The sequence below is a fragment of the Myodes glareolus genome, chromosome 19 (assembly GCF_982192425.1).
Source record: "Myodes glareolus chromosome 19, mMyoGla1.1, whole genome shotgun sequence".
Lineage (NCBI taxonomy): Eukaryota > Metazoa > Chordata > Mammalia > Rodentia > Cricetidae > Myodes > Myodes glareolus.
The window spans coordinates 5,045,157-5,056,559 of record NC_142044.1 but is presented as its reverse complement, the minus strand read 5'-3'; the positions used below and the strand labels follow the sequence as shown (position 1 = coordinate 5,056,559).

Below are 11,403 nucleotides of genomic sequence, written 5' to 3'. Positions count from 1 at the left end.
ATCATATACACACAGAAACACACACCACATACACATACAACACAACACACACACATACACCACAATGCACCCCACACACACACACCACAATGCACCACACACACACACACACCACAATGCACCACACACACAAAGGTGAAACACATACGAGTAGAAGAGGAATCGTAGCTATCAGAGAGGGACAGATGGACAGGGTGACCCCAGATCTACCAAGCCCGGCTTGTCTGTCTGGTGAAGGAGATGATAACTCCGTGCTGTACCCCAGTGTCGCGCTTGGCTGCAAGGACTGACCTCCTATCACACCACGCCACCTGCAGCCAGCAGCTCAGGAAGCTGGAGAGAGGGAGGGTAAGGAAAGCTCCTCCAGGGTTAGTTCTGGAGCTAGGGGTGGGAGGGACATTCATACCACTCAAACCGTTTCTGCAAAATGCCAGGCTGTGTTTGCTTGTGACTGAAGCATCTTCAGCACCATTATCTTTGCCCACTAGCCTTTGGCCCAGAGATTACATTAAAATAAATTCTCAATTTGTCAGCCGTGGCTTGACACACCTCTGTGAGTTCCAGACTCAGTTGCTGGTGGGCAGTGGCCTTGAATACTTTTCTGTTTCTAGCTCGACTTACGGAGTCCACGGCTTGTAACTCTATTCAGTGTCCCACAGATACCCCCATCAGGTCCTTGGGTTTCAGGGCAGTGAGCTGCTAATTCTCAGGTTTCAAACGCCTTTTGGTTTGGCATCTTGGCAATGGCTTCCTTCCTGTCTCGCTGGCATTTCCTGGCACCCACTTTTAGTAAGCCCATGAGCTTGCTGCAGCGGCACGGTGCATCGGATAAAAGGGCAGGACTGGAGAATCTGCCGGAGGTCAAATCTGTTCTCAGTCCTGCGGGCTGTGAGTTTAGGCAAATTCTTCCTTGCCTTGCTCTCCTCCTCATCCAAATGGGGATTGCCTGCATTTGCCAGCACTGTTTGGAGGAGTCTAAAGCCGACCTGGCAGAAGTGTGCTAACTCAGCCTGAGCTATTATTAGCAGCAGGGAAGCGCAGGCCCAGGCCTTGCAGCTGCTGCTCTGCACCCTTCCTGTGCCCCCTCTATCGACTCCCCAGGTTTAGGAGGGGGATAATTACCAACACGCTGAAATCTGCGTGGAGCTTAGGTAGATCTAAAATTACAGCTACAAACTGGCAGCTACAAACTAATTCAGCTGTGCAGACTGTAAGGGACCCTGTAGCAGGGTAACTATTATTATTATGATTTTCGTGTGTGTGCGAAGTAATCTGAGCTAGGGGATGAGGGCTAGAGTGCACGGAGAGTTCCAGAAGCTTGATGATGAACTCTGAGGGAAAGGAGGCAGTCCGGGTCCTCGGGTTCTGATGACCTACACTGGCCGGGGCTGATGAGGGATGGTGCTAGAATCTGTTCTGGGCTCCAGGGAAACCAAACTCCAAACTGTTTATTATTCCCATGTCTGCAAAACAAAACACAAACCACCCAGCAATGTGCCACCCACCTCTTAACCCTGGGCAGGTTCACAGAAACAGTTACTACAACAAGAGCTGGGGCATTTGATGACCTTTTCCAGGGTTGGAATGGGCTCTACCCAGATCCCTGGAAGAAGCAAAACAAAGAGAAAACGGGGGGCCTTCTGACTAGAAGGAAAATAGGCCTTATCTCTCTGAGGCTCGCCTCTTCCCCTTGTGTCTAGCTGAGTTAATATCAAGTGGAGGCCAGAGAAGGGTCAACTTGGCTCACGCTTATCTCAGAATCCAGTCCGGGCTTCCCCAGCTGAAAGCAAGGGTTTGGTTCAGGCCGCTCTGCCAGCGAAACAGATTTTTCTCCCTGGAGTTCTCTGGGGCAATTGGCCAAGAATTCTCTAAAGAACCCCCTCCACCTAGTGCTGAGTTCTGGCCTAATGGTTTCCTGACCACTGGTGTCATGTGACTAAATCCTGAGTTTCAGCTGTCTAATCCCTTCTAGAGCTTTCTGTTGCATAGGGGTTCGGGACACGGAGAGGAGAAAACAACACAAATCTCTTTGACGTATCTTTGTTTGGGCACTGGGAATTGAACTCAAGGCCTGTGTTCACCCCTGATGCCAACACTGTGAGCTCTGCCTTCAGCCGATGCCCCTTAACATTTAAATTTATGTGTGTATGTGCCCACGTGAGTTTCCGTGATTTGGATGTGTACAAGGATTCATGGAAGGCAAAGAGGGTGTGGGATATGCCTGGAACAGGCATCAGCTGTGAGCTGCCCAGGGTAGGGACTGAACCGGGGTCCTCCACAAGAGCAAGTTTTCTTAACCACCAACCCATCTCTGCAGCTCCATTTTTTTGTGTGTGTGAGACTAGGCTTTCTATATGTAGCCCAGGCTAGCCTCAACTGTCAGAAAGCAGAAGAGTTATGTCCTTGAATTCCTCATCTTCCTGCCTCCACCTCCCACACGAAGAACAGCAGGTGAGCACATGGCTCTATATGACAGCCCTTTGACCTCACTAAGGGTTGTAATCATGAACACACAGACATCTTACCTGCTCCCTAATCCCTGAACAAACTTGGCCTCTAAATTCACCCAGAACAACTTCCTTGCTGAAAAATCTCAATAGTTTCTTTAGTGTTGGTCCCCACCCCCTTTTAATCATTTGTGTGTGTGTGTTGTGTGTGCTTGTGTGTTTGTGTGTCTTCCTGTGAGGCCAGAGGTTGACTGCCATGCACTTCCTCCATCGCTCCCTGCCTTTTTTTCTCTTTTTCTCCTTATTTTCTTTCTTTTTAAACTTTGTTTATTCTTCATGTCTTTCACATGCATCTCTGTCCCATTCATTCTTCTGCCCCTTCATAACAAGCCTCTGCCCTTGCAACCTCACCCCCAAAAAAAGATGCTCGAGCAGATCACAGATGGGGTGGATGTTGGGATAGACCAATTTATAGCCTTGGTCCTGGACCTGGGTAGTTGCAGAGTTAGTCACAGTCCGCCAGCTCTTCCTTGTTCTCACCACCAGGGTGAATTCTCCAGCATTGCCCTGGCTAATTCACCTCTTGCAAAGATTAGTAAGGGGTGGGGTCAGTTTTCTTGCCCTCAGGGTCAGCTCCACCACACCTGCACAGTCAAAGCTGGGTCTACTGTGTTGACCAGGCAAGGTGTAAGGGCCACTCTCCAGAGAGCTGCAGGTGAGGGGCAGGGCCAGCTCTCCCACCTGCCACAGGTGACAAGATGAGATCATTCTCCCACCCAGACCACCATAGGTCAGAGGTCAGATGAAGGGTGGGGCCAGACCTCCCTCCTGCATTCACTTTCTGGGGGCCCGTTCACCAGCACCCCTGTTAATAGGGTCAGTTCTACTGTGCTGCCCAGGTGAGGAGCAAGGCCTTTTCCGGGTGCTGCATCAGATAAGTGGGAGAGTCAGCTCCTTTTCTGCCACAGGCAGCAAGGGGCAGGGCTAAGGCTCACCTTATTTTCTGAGACAGGGTCTTGCACTGACTCTGGAGCTCACCAGTTTGGCTAGGCTGACTTACCAGCAAGCCTCAGGGATCTTTAGTCTCTGTGCACCCCAGGACTGGACTGACAAATGCACTTTACGCTGTTTACTTGGGTGCTGGGGATCAGAACCCAGGACCTCATGCTTCCCAGGCAAGGCCTCTGCCAGCTGAGCCATCTGCTCAGCCCCATTCTGTCTCTCCCTGCTCATGCTCCAGCTCCTAGGAAAGCCCATCAGCTCCAGCACAAGTACAGTAGAGGGTTCAGAACACCCCAACTTCAGTCCTGCAGAGGAAGTCCTCCACCAGGTCAAGCTTCTGAGCAGGGCTGGCTGCACAAGAACATGGAGAGAAGCCTGGAGCCACTTGCGGGCCGCTGATGTTTTCATGTGGTTAACCCTCAGGCCTGCTGAGCCAGTCAGTACCAAGGCAGGGAACACCACTGCAGTTCAGTGCGGCACTATGGTTGTTGACTCTCTGCAGGCCTTTGATGCCGTGAGGAGAAGCAGCCACTGGATCCAGCCCTCTCTGAGCAGCCCCCTGTGATGATCCCAGTGACCTCGAAGTGCTGGATTCAAGACTGGAGCAATCAAAACAGAGCAAATATGAATAGGTTGATAAGGCTCCTGTGAGCCCATAGTTCCCGGTGACCGTATACCATTCCATGCTAGACCAGGAGGACTAAGAAAAGAATCTAAAGGAGCTGAGGGGTCACCTTGTCCACAAGTCCCAGACTAGAAATCAGCCATGCACCCTCCCTAGGAGTAGGAACTTCTCCCTGAGAAGGGTTGGGCTGCACCTGCAGGATTTCCCACCTGGAGGTTGAGACTCCCCTGGCCAGAAGTGTCAGCATTAGGAGCTGGAGTTCCCTGAGACTTCCCTTGGGCTACCTACCCTTAGCTTTGGACTTGTGGGAGAAGTTGGGTTTCTGAAGCGAAGTGTGAGACAGCCCACTCCCAGACACACACAACGCACACACACACACACTGCACATTCACACTCATTTACACACATAGTGCACACACACAGATCTAATGCTGCGGAGGAAGGGAAATTCCTCCATGAATGGCTCCCACAGCTGTAATCCAGCACTTCCAGAAGAGGAAAGGGAGTTTGAAGCCTACCTGAGCTGTATAGTAAAACCCTGTCTGTCTCCAAGTAAAAGAGAAACACAGACAAGGAGAAAGAAAGAAAGAAAGAAAGAAAGAAAGAAAGAAAGAAAGAAAGAAAGAAAGAAAGAAAGACAGACAGACAGACAGACAGACAGACAGAAAGAAAGACGGAAGGAAGGAAGGAAGGAAGGAAGGAAGGAAGGAAGGAAGGAAGGAAGGAAGGAAGGGGTTGATCCCAAAAATGGGAAGAAAGAGACAGGAGGATCTCAGTGAGTCTGAGACTAGCCTGGTCTACATAGTGCATTCCGGGATATCCAGGACTACATAGAGAGAGAGAGAGACCCTGTCTCAAAATAAATGAATAAATAAATAAATAAATAAGAAAATCTTTCTTTCTTTCAAGATGTTTTTTTCCAGGCCATAAAACGATTTTACTTCACTTTTTGATTATTTTGGATTTTTTTCTGCTGTAAATAGAAGCCTCAAAAAAGAAAGAAAGAAAGAAGACAAACAACAACAAAACCACACACACACACACACACACACACAAAAACAGGTCTTTAATCTCAGCACTCAGGAGGCAAAGGCAACAGATCTCTATGAATTTATAGGCCAGCCTGGTCTATAGACAGATAGATAGCCAGCTCTACACAGAAAAACCCTGTCTTGACAAACCAAAAACAAAACAAAACAAAACAAAAAAAAAAAAAAAAAACAAGGAAAGTTCACGTTGTTTATACTGCATAGAGGGACTTCCCTAAATAGACTCTTTCAAGAGATCAGTCTTAAACGCCAGTCCTTGAATGATTCCTGGACCGCTGGCTAGGTAAGGAGAAAATCCCCACTTAAATCCTGGCTTGCCCTCTCCACTCTAGGGATTCTAATCTTTCATTTCTGCCTTCTACACACACACCAAAAAGACAATATGCCTTTACCCAGAGACTGAAAGTCTTGTGACGTTCAAGCAGAAAAGAGGACCGAGGGAGAGCATCCAGGCTGCAGAGAAGCCGTGACTAATTGCACTAATGTCCTAACTGCTAGCAATGTTTAGCATGCAGGCAGTGTGCCCTCACCATAAACGGATTATCCTCCTTGGAGTATCACAATACTCCAGGGAGGACGTGCTCCACACATCCCCATTTCACAACCCATGACACAGAGTGGTGGCCCAAGCAGCACAGTCCTGTTAGACAGCTGTCCAATGCTGGCACTTTCTTAGTCCTTTCAAATAAGGGCTTATGTGTCCTAGGCTGGCTTAGAACTCACTATGTAAACACAGTTCCCAGTACTCCCAGTACTAGGATGGCAGGTGTGCTTTATACCCGCTTTTATGTGGTGCCAGGGCTCAAACCTAGTCTTCAGGTATTCTAGGCAACACTCTACAAACTGAGCTGTGCCCCCAGCTCCCAGAACTGACATTCAAGAGTTGTATGACTCAGTCAAACCCATCCATTCTATTTTATGATCTGTGCCCAGCTGTGAGGCCACAGATTCAGGGTTAGACTAGATCCTAGCCGCTGACGTCTCTGGCTCCTGGCTGGGCAGGAAGTAAGATTCTAGGGAGCCCAGTGTGATGGGAGTGTGCATTCTCCGCTCACACAGGTCTGGGTTTCCCTCACAGGAGAGCTGGACTGCAGCTCTCACAGCCTCCGACATGTCTAGAACAAACAAACAGACGAACTGTAGGTTCCCATCTGTCATGTGTCTCTGTGATCCCCAGGTTTTGTGACACAAACCCATGCTCAGAGAGGCTTTGATGGAGTCCTCGGACCTGGTGTCCTGCCAGGCACTGAGCTCTAGGCAGCCTCTTTCTCCAGCCTGGCCTTTTGGACACTGCTCTCTTCCTTACACAAGTCAATGAGTTCTTTCTTCAGCCCAATCATGCATCAGCAAGGCAGGACATGGGCTTGGCTCACCCTCTCCAATCAGTGAGACTGCCGGATTCCCGTCCCCAGTGAGGATTCCTGCCCCGTTGTCTGGTACCCTCATCCTGGTTTGCAGAGAGATTTCTGAGATTGGAGCTAAATCCCACTCTCCAAGACCCACACTCCCCAATAAGCAGTTCCCCTGAGTTTAGGAAAGTAAGCTCAGAGTATAAATTCATGTTGCTGCTTAGTCAAGAAACCCAAAGAAACACAGCCCCAAATGTTTGCTCTAAAAGCTGTATGCCTCCATGTCTTCAGAGCCAACTTCTGGGTTACAAGCTGCTAGGAAACTTCTTGTCTACACCTGCTGTCCTAGCATGGTTTTAAAAACTGTTTTCTTAGCTGGGTGGTGGTAGTGCACGCCTTCAATCCCAGCACTCGGGACACAGAGGCAGGCAGATCTCTGTGAGTTCGAGGCCACCCTGGTCTACAGAGCAAGTTCCAGGACAGGCTCCAAAATTGCAGAAAAACATTGTCTTGGGGAAAAAAAATGTCTCCTTAATTTTTTTGTTTGTTTGTTTGTTTGGGATAGGGTTTCGCAGCCTCAGCTAGTGCTGAATTCCTGATCCTCCTGTCTTCATCTCCTGGGTGCTTGGGATTATACCACCACACCTGTCTTCTAGATAATTTTGAACACGGTTTCTTTCTTCTCTATTCTGCCCTATTTGTGCAATAACCTAGTGGAGCTTCCCACTTTTAATGTATTTGGTCCATGGGCAAGAGTCCTGTCAAGGCGCACTTGGGAGAAGCACAAAAGGTAAACTTGGTTTCTGGGCGCTGGAATTTCCTAGTTGAGTTAACCAAAGGCAGAAGCCTGCTTAGGGCAGCCTGGAGGAACTGCTGCAGGTTTGCTTGTCCAGTCGGACTATGTAGAGGGGCAAACGGGTAAGGAAGGAAAGACTTCAGAGCAGCTGAACTATGAAAAGACTTGAATGGAACGTGATGGCTTGCATCTGTAGTAACAGTACCTGGGAGGCAGAAGCAGGAGAATGACCATGAGCTCCACAGCATCCTGCATCACACGGTGAGTTCCTACTCAATCCTGACCCAACAGAGTGAGACCTTATCTTGAAAGAAAATAGCCACGAGACTTGCGCCTTGCAAAAGGTACTATTTTAAAATTTTTGTTTATTATTCATGACTACTCCTATTATTATTGTGTGTGTGTGTGTACACGTATGTGCGCAAGCTACACACCAGAGGACACATTTTGGAAGCTGGTTCTCTCTTTCCACCATTGGTTCTCTTCACACTCAGGTCATCAGGCTTGTTCAGGAGGCGTGTTTCCCACTGAGCCATCTCACCAGACAAAATGTCTGTCTCTGTGGGGTTACACGAGAACCAAGTTTGGAAGACATTCTTACTTACAATTATGGGGACTAGGTCTGGGAAATAAATACACAGATGGAATATTTCACTTATGAAACCAAAACGAGAAGCATAACCAAGAGACACTAAGAAAATAAACACGCACACAAAAATTCCTTCGAGTGAGGACAAGGGGGTCAGAAAGTTAACTGTTTTCCCTCAGATCTGCCTTGATTCTAGTTTCTTCACTGAGACCAAAAATCAAATCATGCCTCGACCTTAAAGGCCTCACAGTACAGGATGCAGGGAGTTTAGAAAGGGTGGGATGGGAAAGTGAGGGTTTTATTCTCTCAAACTGATGGTAGGAAATTCCCAAAAATGTTCTCTCTAGATGGTAACAGACAGAGACACACGTCTTTTGAGGGAGGCTTTTGAACACAAGGCCGCGTGGCCTCACATTTTTTGCTTCTCATCTGAGGAATCATGGACTCAGACGGACAGAGCTGTACTCTTAGCCCTGCTGTGCCAAGTCTCTGAAGACACTGAGAGGCAGGAGTTTGTCCTTGAGTCTGATTCCCCAAAGTTTAAACATCCTTCTTGGCAGAGAAATGCCTCATCTGTCCAAGATAGGGAACATAACTATTCAAGTTCTCAGAGCAAACCTGGCCTCGAGAAGTCGAATCATACCGGCCAGTGTGACACTCTGCTTTGGTCATTGCTACCCGTGAGCTGGGACTCAGTCTGGTCTCCGCTCCCTCCATGACCTTGGAAAGGGAATTCTTTCTCTGTCTCTGGGATTCTTTTAAACCACGAGTTGTACAAAGTCCACATCACGTGATACTAAAATCAAGTGCTTCTTGATATGTAAAAGCATGCTGGACCCATTGTATGTATTTCTAATCCTGTTAGCAATCCCATAGCACACAAATTACACATAAATACAGTCAGCCTCAGAAAACATAGACACTCACCATCACTCAGTAAGATAGTAGTTAAACTAGATTAGAAATATGTATGTATGTAAAAAAGCACTCTGTGGCCTAAGTGTGCTGGCCATACAATATGTGCTCAATAAATATTTCATTTTAAAAAAATTTAAGTATATGAATGTTTGCCTGTGTGTAAGTAAGTGTGCCTACCACTAAGCCTCATCTCCAGCCTTGCGAATTTCACGAATTTTTTTTTTACTTTAAGATAAACGTATGTTTAGGAGTATAAAATATTTGTTTTGTTTTGAGACAGCGTCTTGCTATGCAACTCTGGCTGGAATAAAATTCATCACAGGCCTTGAACTTAAGGCAATCCTTCTTTTCTATCCCCACAACCCATGTAAAAAATTGTTCATGTGTATACACATACATGGATACACATGCACATACACACACACACACACACACACTCTGCATGCCTGGTGCTCTTGGAGGGTGTTGGATTCTCCGGAAATGGAGTTATAGACAGTTATGAGGTAATATGTGGGTGTTGGACCCCTACAAAGAGCAGCCAGTGCTCTTAATCGCTGAACCATCTCTCCAGCACCTCGAGGTGTTTTTTTGGAGGCAATACTACAGCAAAGGCTTATGCTAGGCTTGGTGGCACATGCCTGTAATCCCAACACTTGGGAAATTGAGGCATAAGAATCAGGAGACCGACCCTGACTATATAGCAACTTTTAGGACAGCTTGGGCTACATGGGACCCTGTTAGGAAGTAAATAAAGGAAGGAAGGAAGGAAGGAAGGAAGGAAGGAAGGAAGGAAGGAAGGAAGGAAGGAAGGGGAGAGGGAGAGAAAATGAGGAGGGGGAAGAAGAGGAAAGAAAGCAAAGGGAGGAAGGGGAAGGAAAAGTAGTAGAAAGAAAAAAGGAAGAAAGGAAAGAGGTGAGCAGGGAAAAGGAGGGGAGAAGGGAGGAGGAAGGGAGGAATGAAGGGGAAAAGGAGAGAAGGGAAAGGGAGGAACAAAGGTATAGCAGAGACCAGAAAATGTTTATGAAGATAAATAAACATGGCCGTCATCACATTGCTATAACCCTAGCGCTTAGGAAGACTAAGGCAAACCCAATCCAAATAATGACTCCATTTTAAGAATGAATGAATGAATGAACGAATGAACACATAAACAGCTAAAAGAAAGAAACATAAGATATACCACTTATTATAATTGTCTGTAGTTTGCTGAGACTCTGAGTTGTGCAAGGTACTCACACTGGCAGTGGCTTGACATCCAGTATGCAGAAAGGTCTGGACACCGAGTATGGCAACAGACAGGACCAATGTTATTATTATTCCTATTATCTATCAGTGTATGGTAGCCATGGTTGCTGCAGTAATATTGTTAAGAACATCTGTTCCTTAATCCTAGCACTTGGAAGGCTGAGGCAGGTGGATCTCTGAGATGGAGGCCAGCTTGGTCTACAGTGCAAGTTCCAAAACAGGCTCTAAAGCTACAGAGAAACCCTGTATCAACAAACAAACAAACAAAAACCGCATCTGTTCCAAGTAGCACACCCTCTGTCCTTCTCCTGAGACTTACTGAACGTGTTGGGGAGTCCCTTCAGCCGCAAACTGGTTTCTCACCTGGCTTCTCCTGAGGCTCTTCTCCACAGGCACCTCAGGCACCTCGTGTCGGTTAATCTCTGAGTTACATAAAAAGCCCCTGAAGTGCTTCTTGGTGGGCGGGAGGGGATGGTGTTCTCCAGCTTGCTCTTCGTTTGCATAACACACACTTCTGGGTCTGCGTGTTGGGAAAGAAGCCACGTGGCCCAGTGACAGCGGCAGGTGGGAGGAGCGGTGACTCAGCAGGAATCTGCAGTAGGGACCAGAGCGGGCGGGGGGGGGGGGGGGGGGGGGGGGGCTCTAAGGAGCAGCGAAGACCCCATCCCACCCCGACGCCGGCCAGCCCTTGTGGGAGCTTCTGGCTGGAGGAATGAGGGCCGGCAAACAGGCCGGCTCCAGCCGCGCTCTGGGACCGGTACTCATGATACTCCCCTAACATTGGTAGGGTAGCACTGGCAGAATTTAGCTAGCGCACTAAAACTTTACATTGCTATTCTCCAGCTTTGAGGTCTGGGAGATAGCTCAGCGGGTAAAGTTGTCATGCTGATAGGAAGGGCTGAGTTCTAGCCCCAGAAAACCGGGGGACAATCCAGGTGTGGGCCAGACAGGTGTCTCAAGGGTTAGGAGCCCTTGCAGCTCTTCCGGGACCCGCATCAGACAGCTCACAGGCGGCTGGCATTCCAGCTCCAGGCGTTCCTATGCCTCTGGCTTCTTCAGAAGCCTGCACTCATATACACAAACTCATATACATATTTAAAAATAAAACTTTAAGAAAAAACAAGCCGGGCAGTGGTGGCACACGTCTTTAATCCCAGCACTAGGGAGGCAGAGGCAGGAGGATCTCTGTGAGTTCAAGGCCAGTCTGGTCTACAAGAGCTAGTTCCAGGATAGGCTCTAAAGCTACAGAGAAACCCTGTCTTGAAAAACGAAACAAACAGAAAGGAAGGGAGGAAGGAAGGAAGGAAGCAAGCAAGCAAGCAAGCAAGCAAACAACCCAGGCATGACACCTATAATTCCAGGCAGGGGAGGTGGAAACAGGCA

General features: G+C 48.1%; 1 long non-coding RNA gene across 1 annotated transcript; it reads right to left on the bottom strand.

The window, feature by feature from the left end:
* Positions 1 to 7,613: 7,613 nt before the first annotated feature.
* LOC125415206 (uncharacterized) lies at positions 7,614 to 10,608 on the bottom strand. The gene is made up of 2 exons (XR_014998090.2): positions 10,384 to 10,608; positions 7,614 to 7,827 (listed from the first exon to the last, which is right to left on the bottom strand). It is a non-coding gene; the product is annotated as an uncharacterized LOC125415206 (long non-coding RNA).
* Between the last annotated feature and the right edge of the window lie 795 nt (positions 10,609 to 11,403).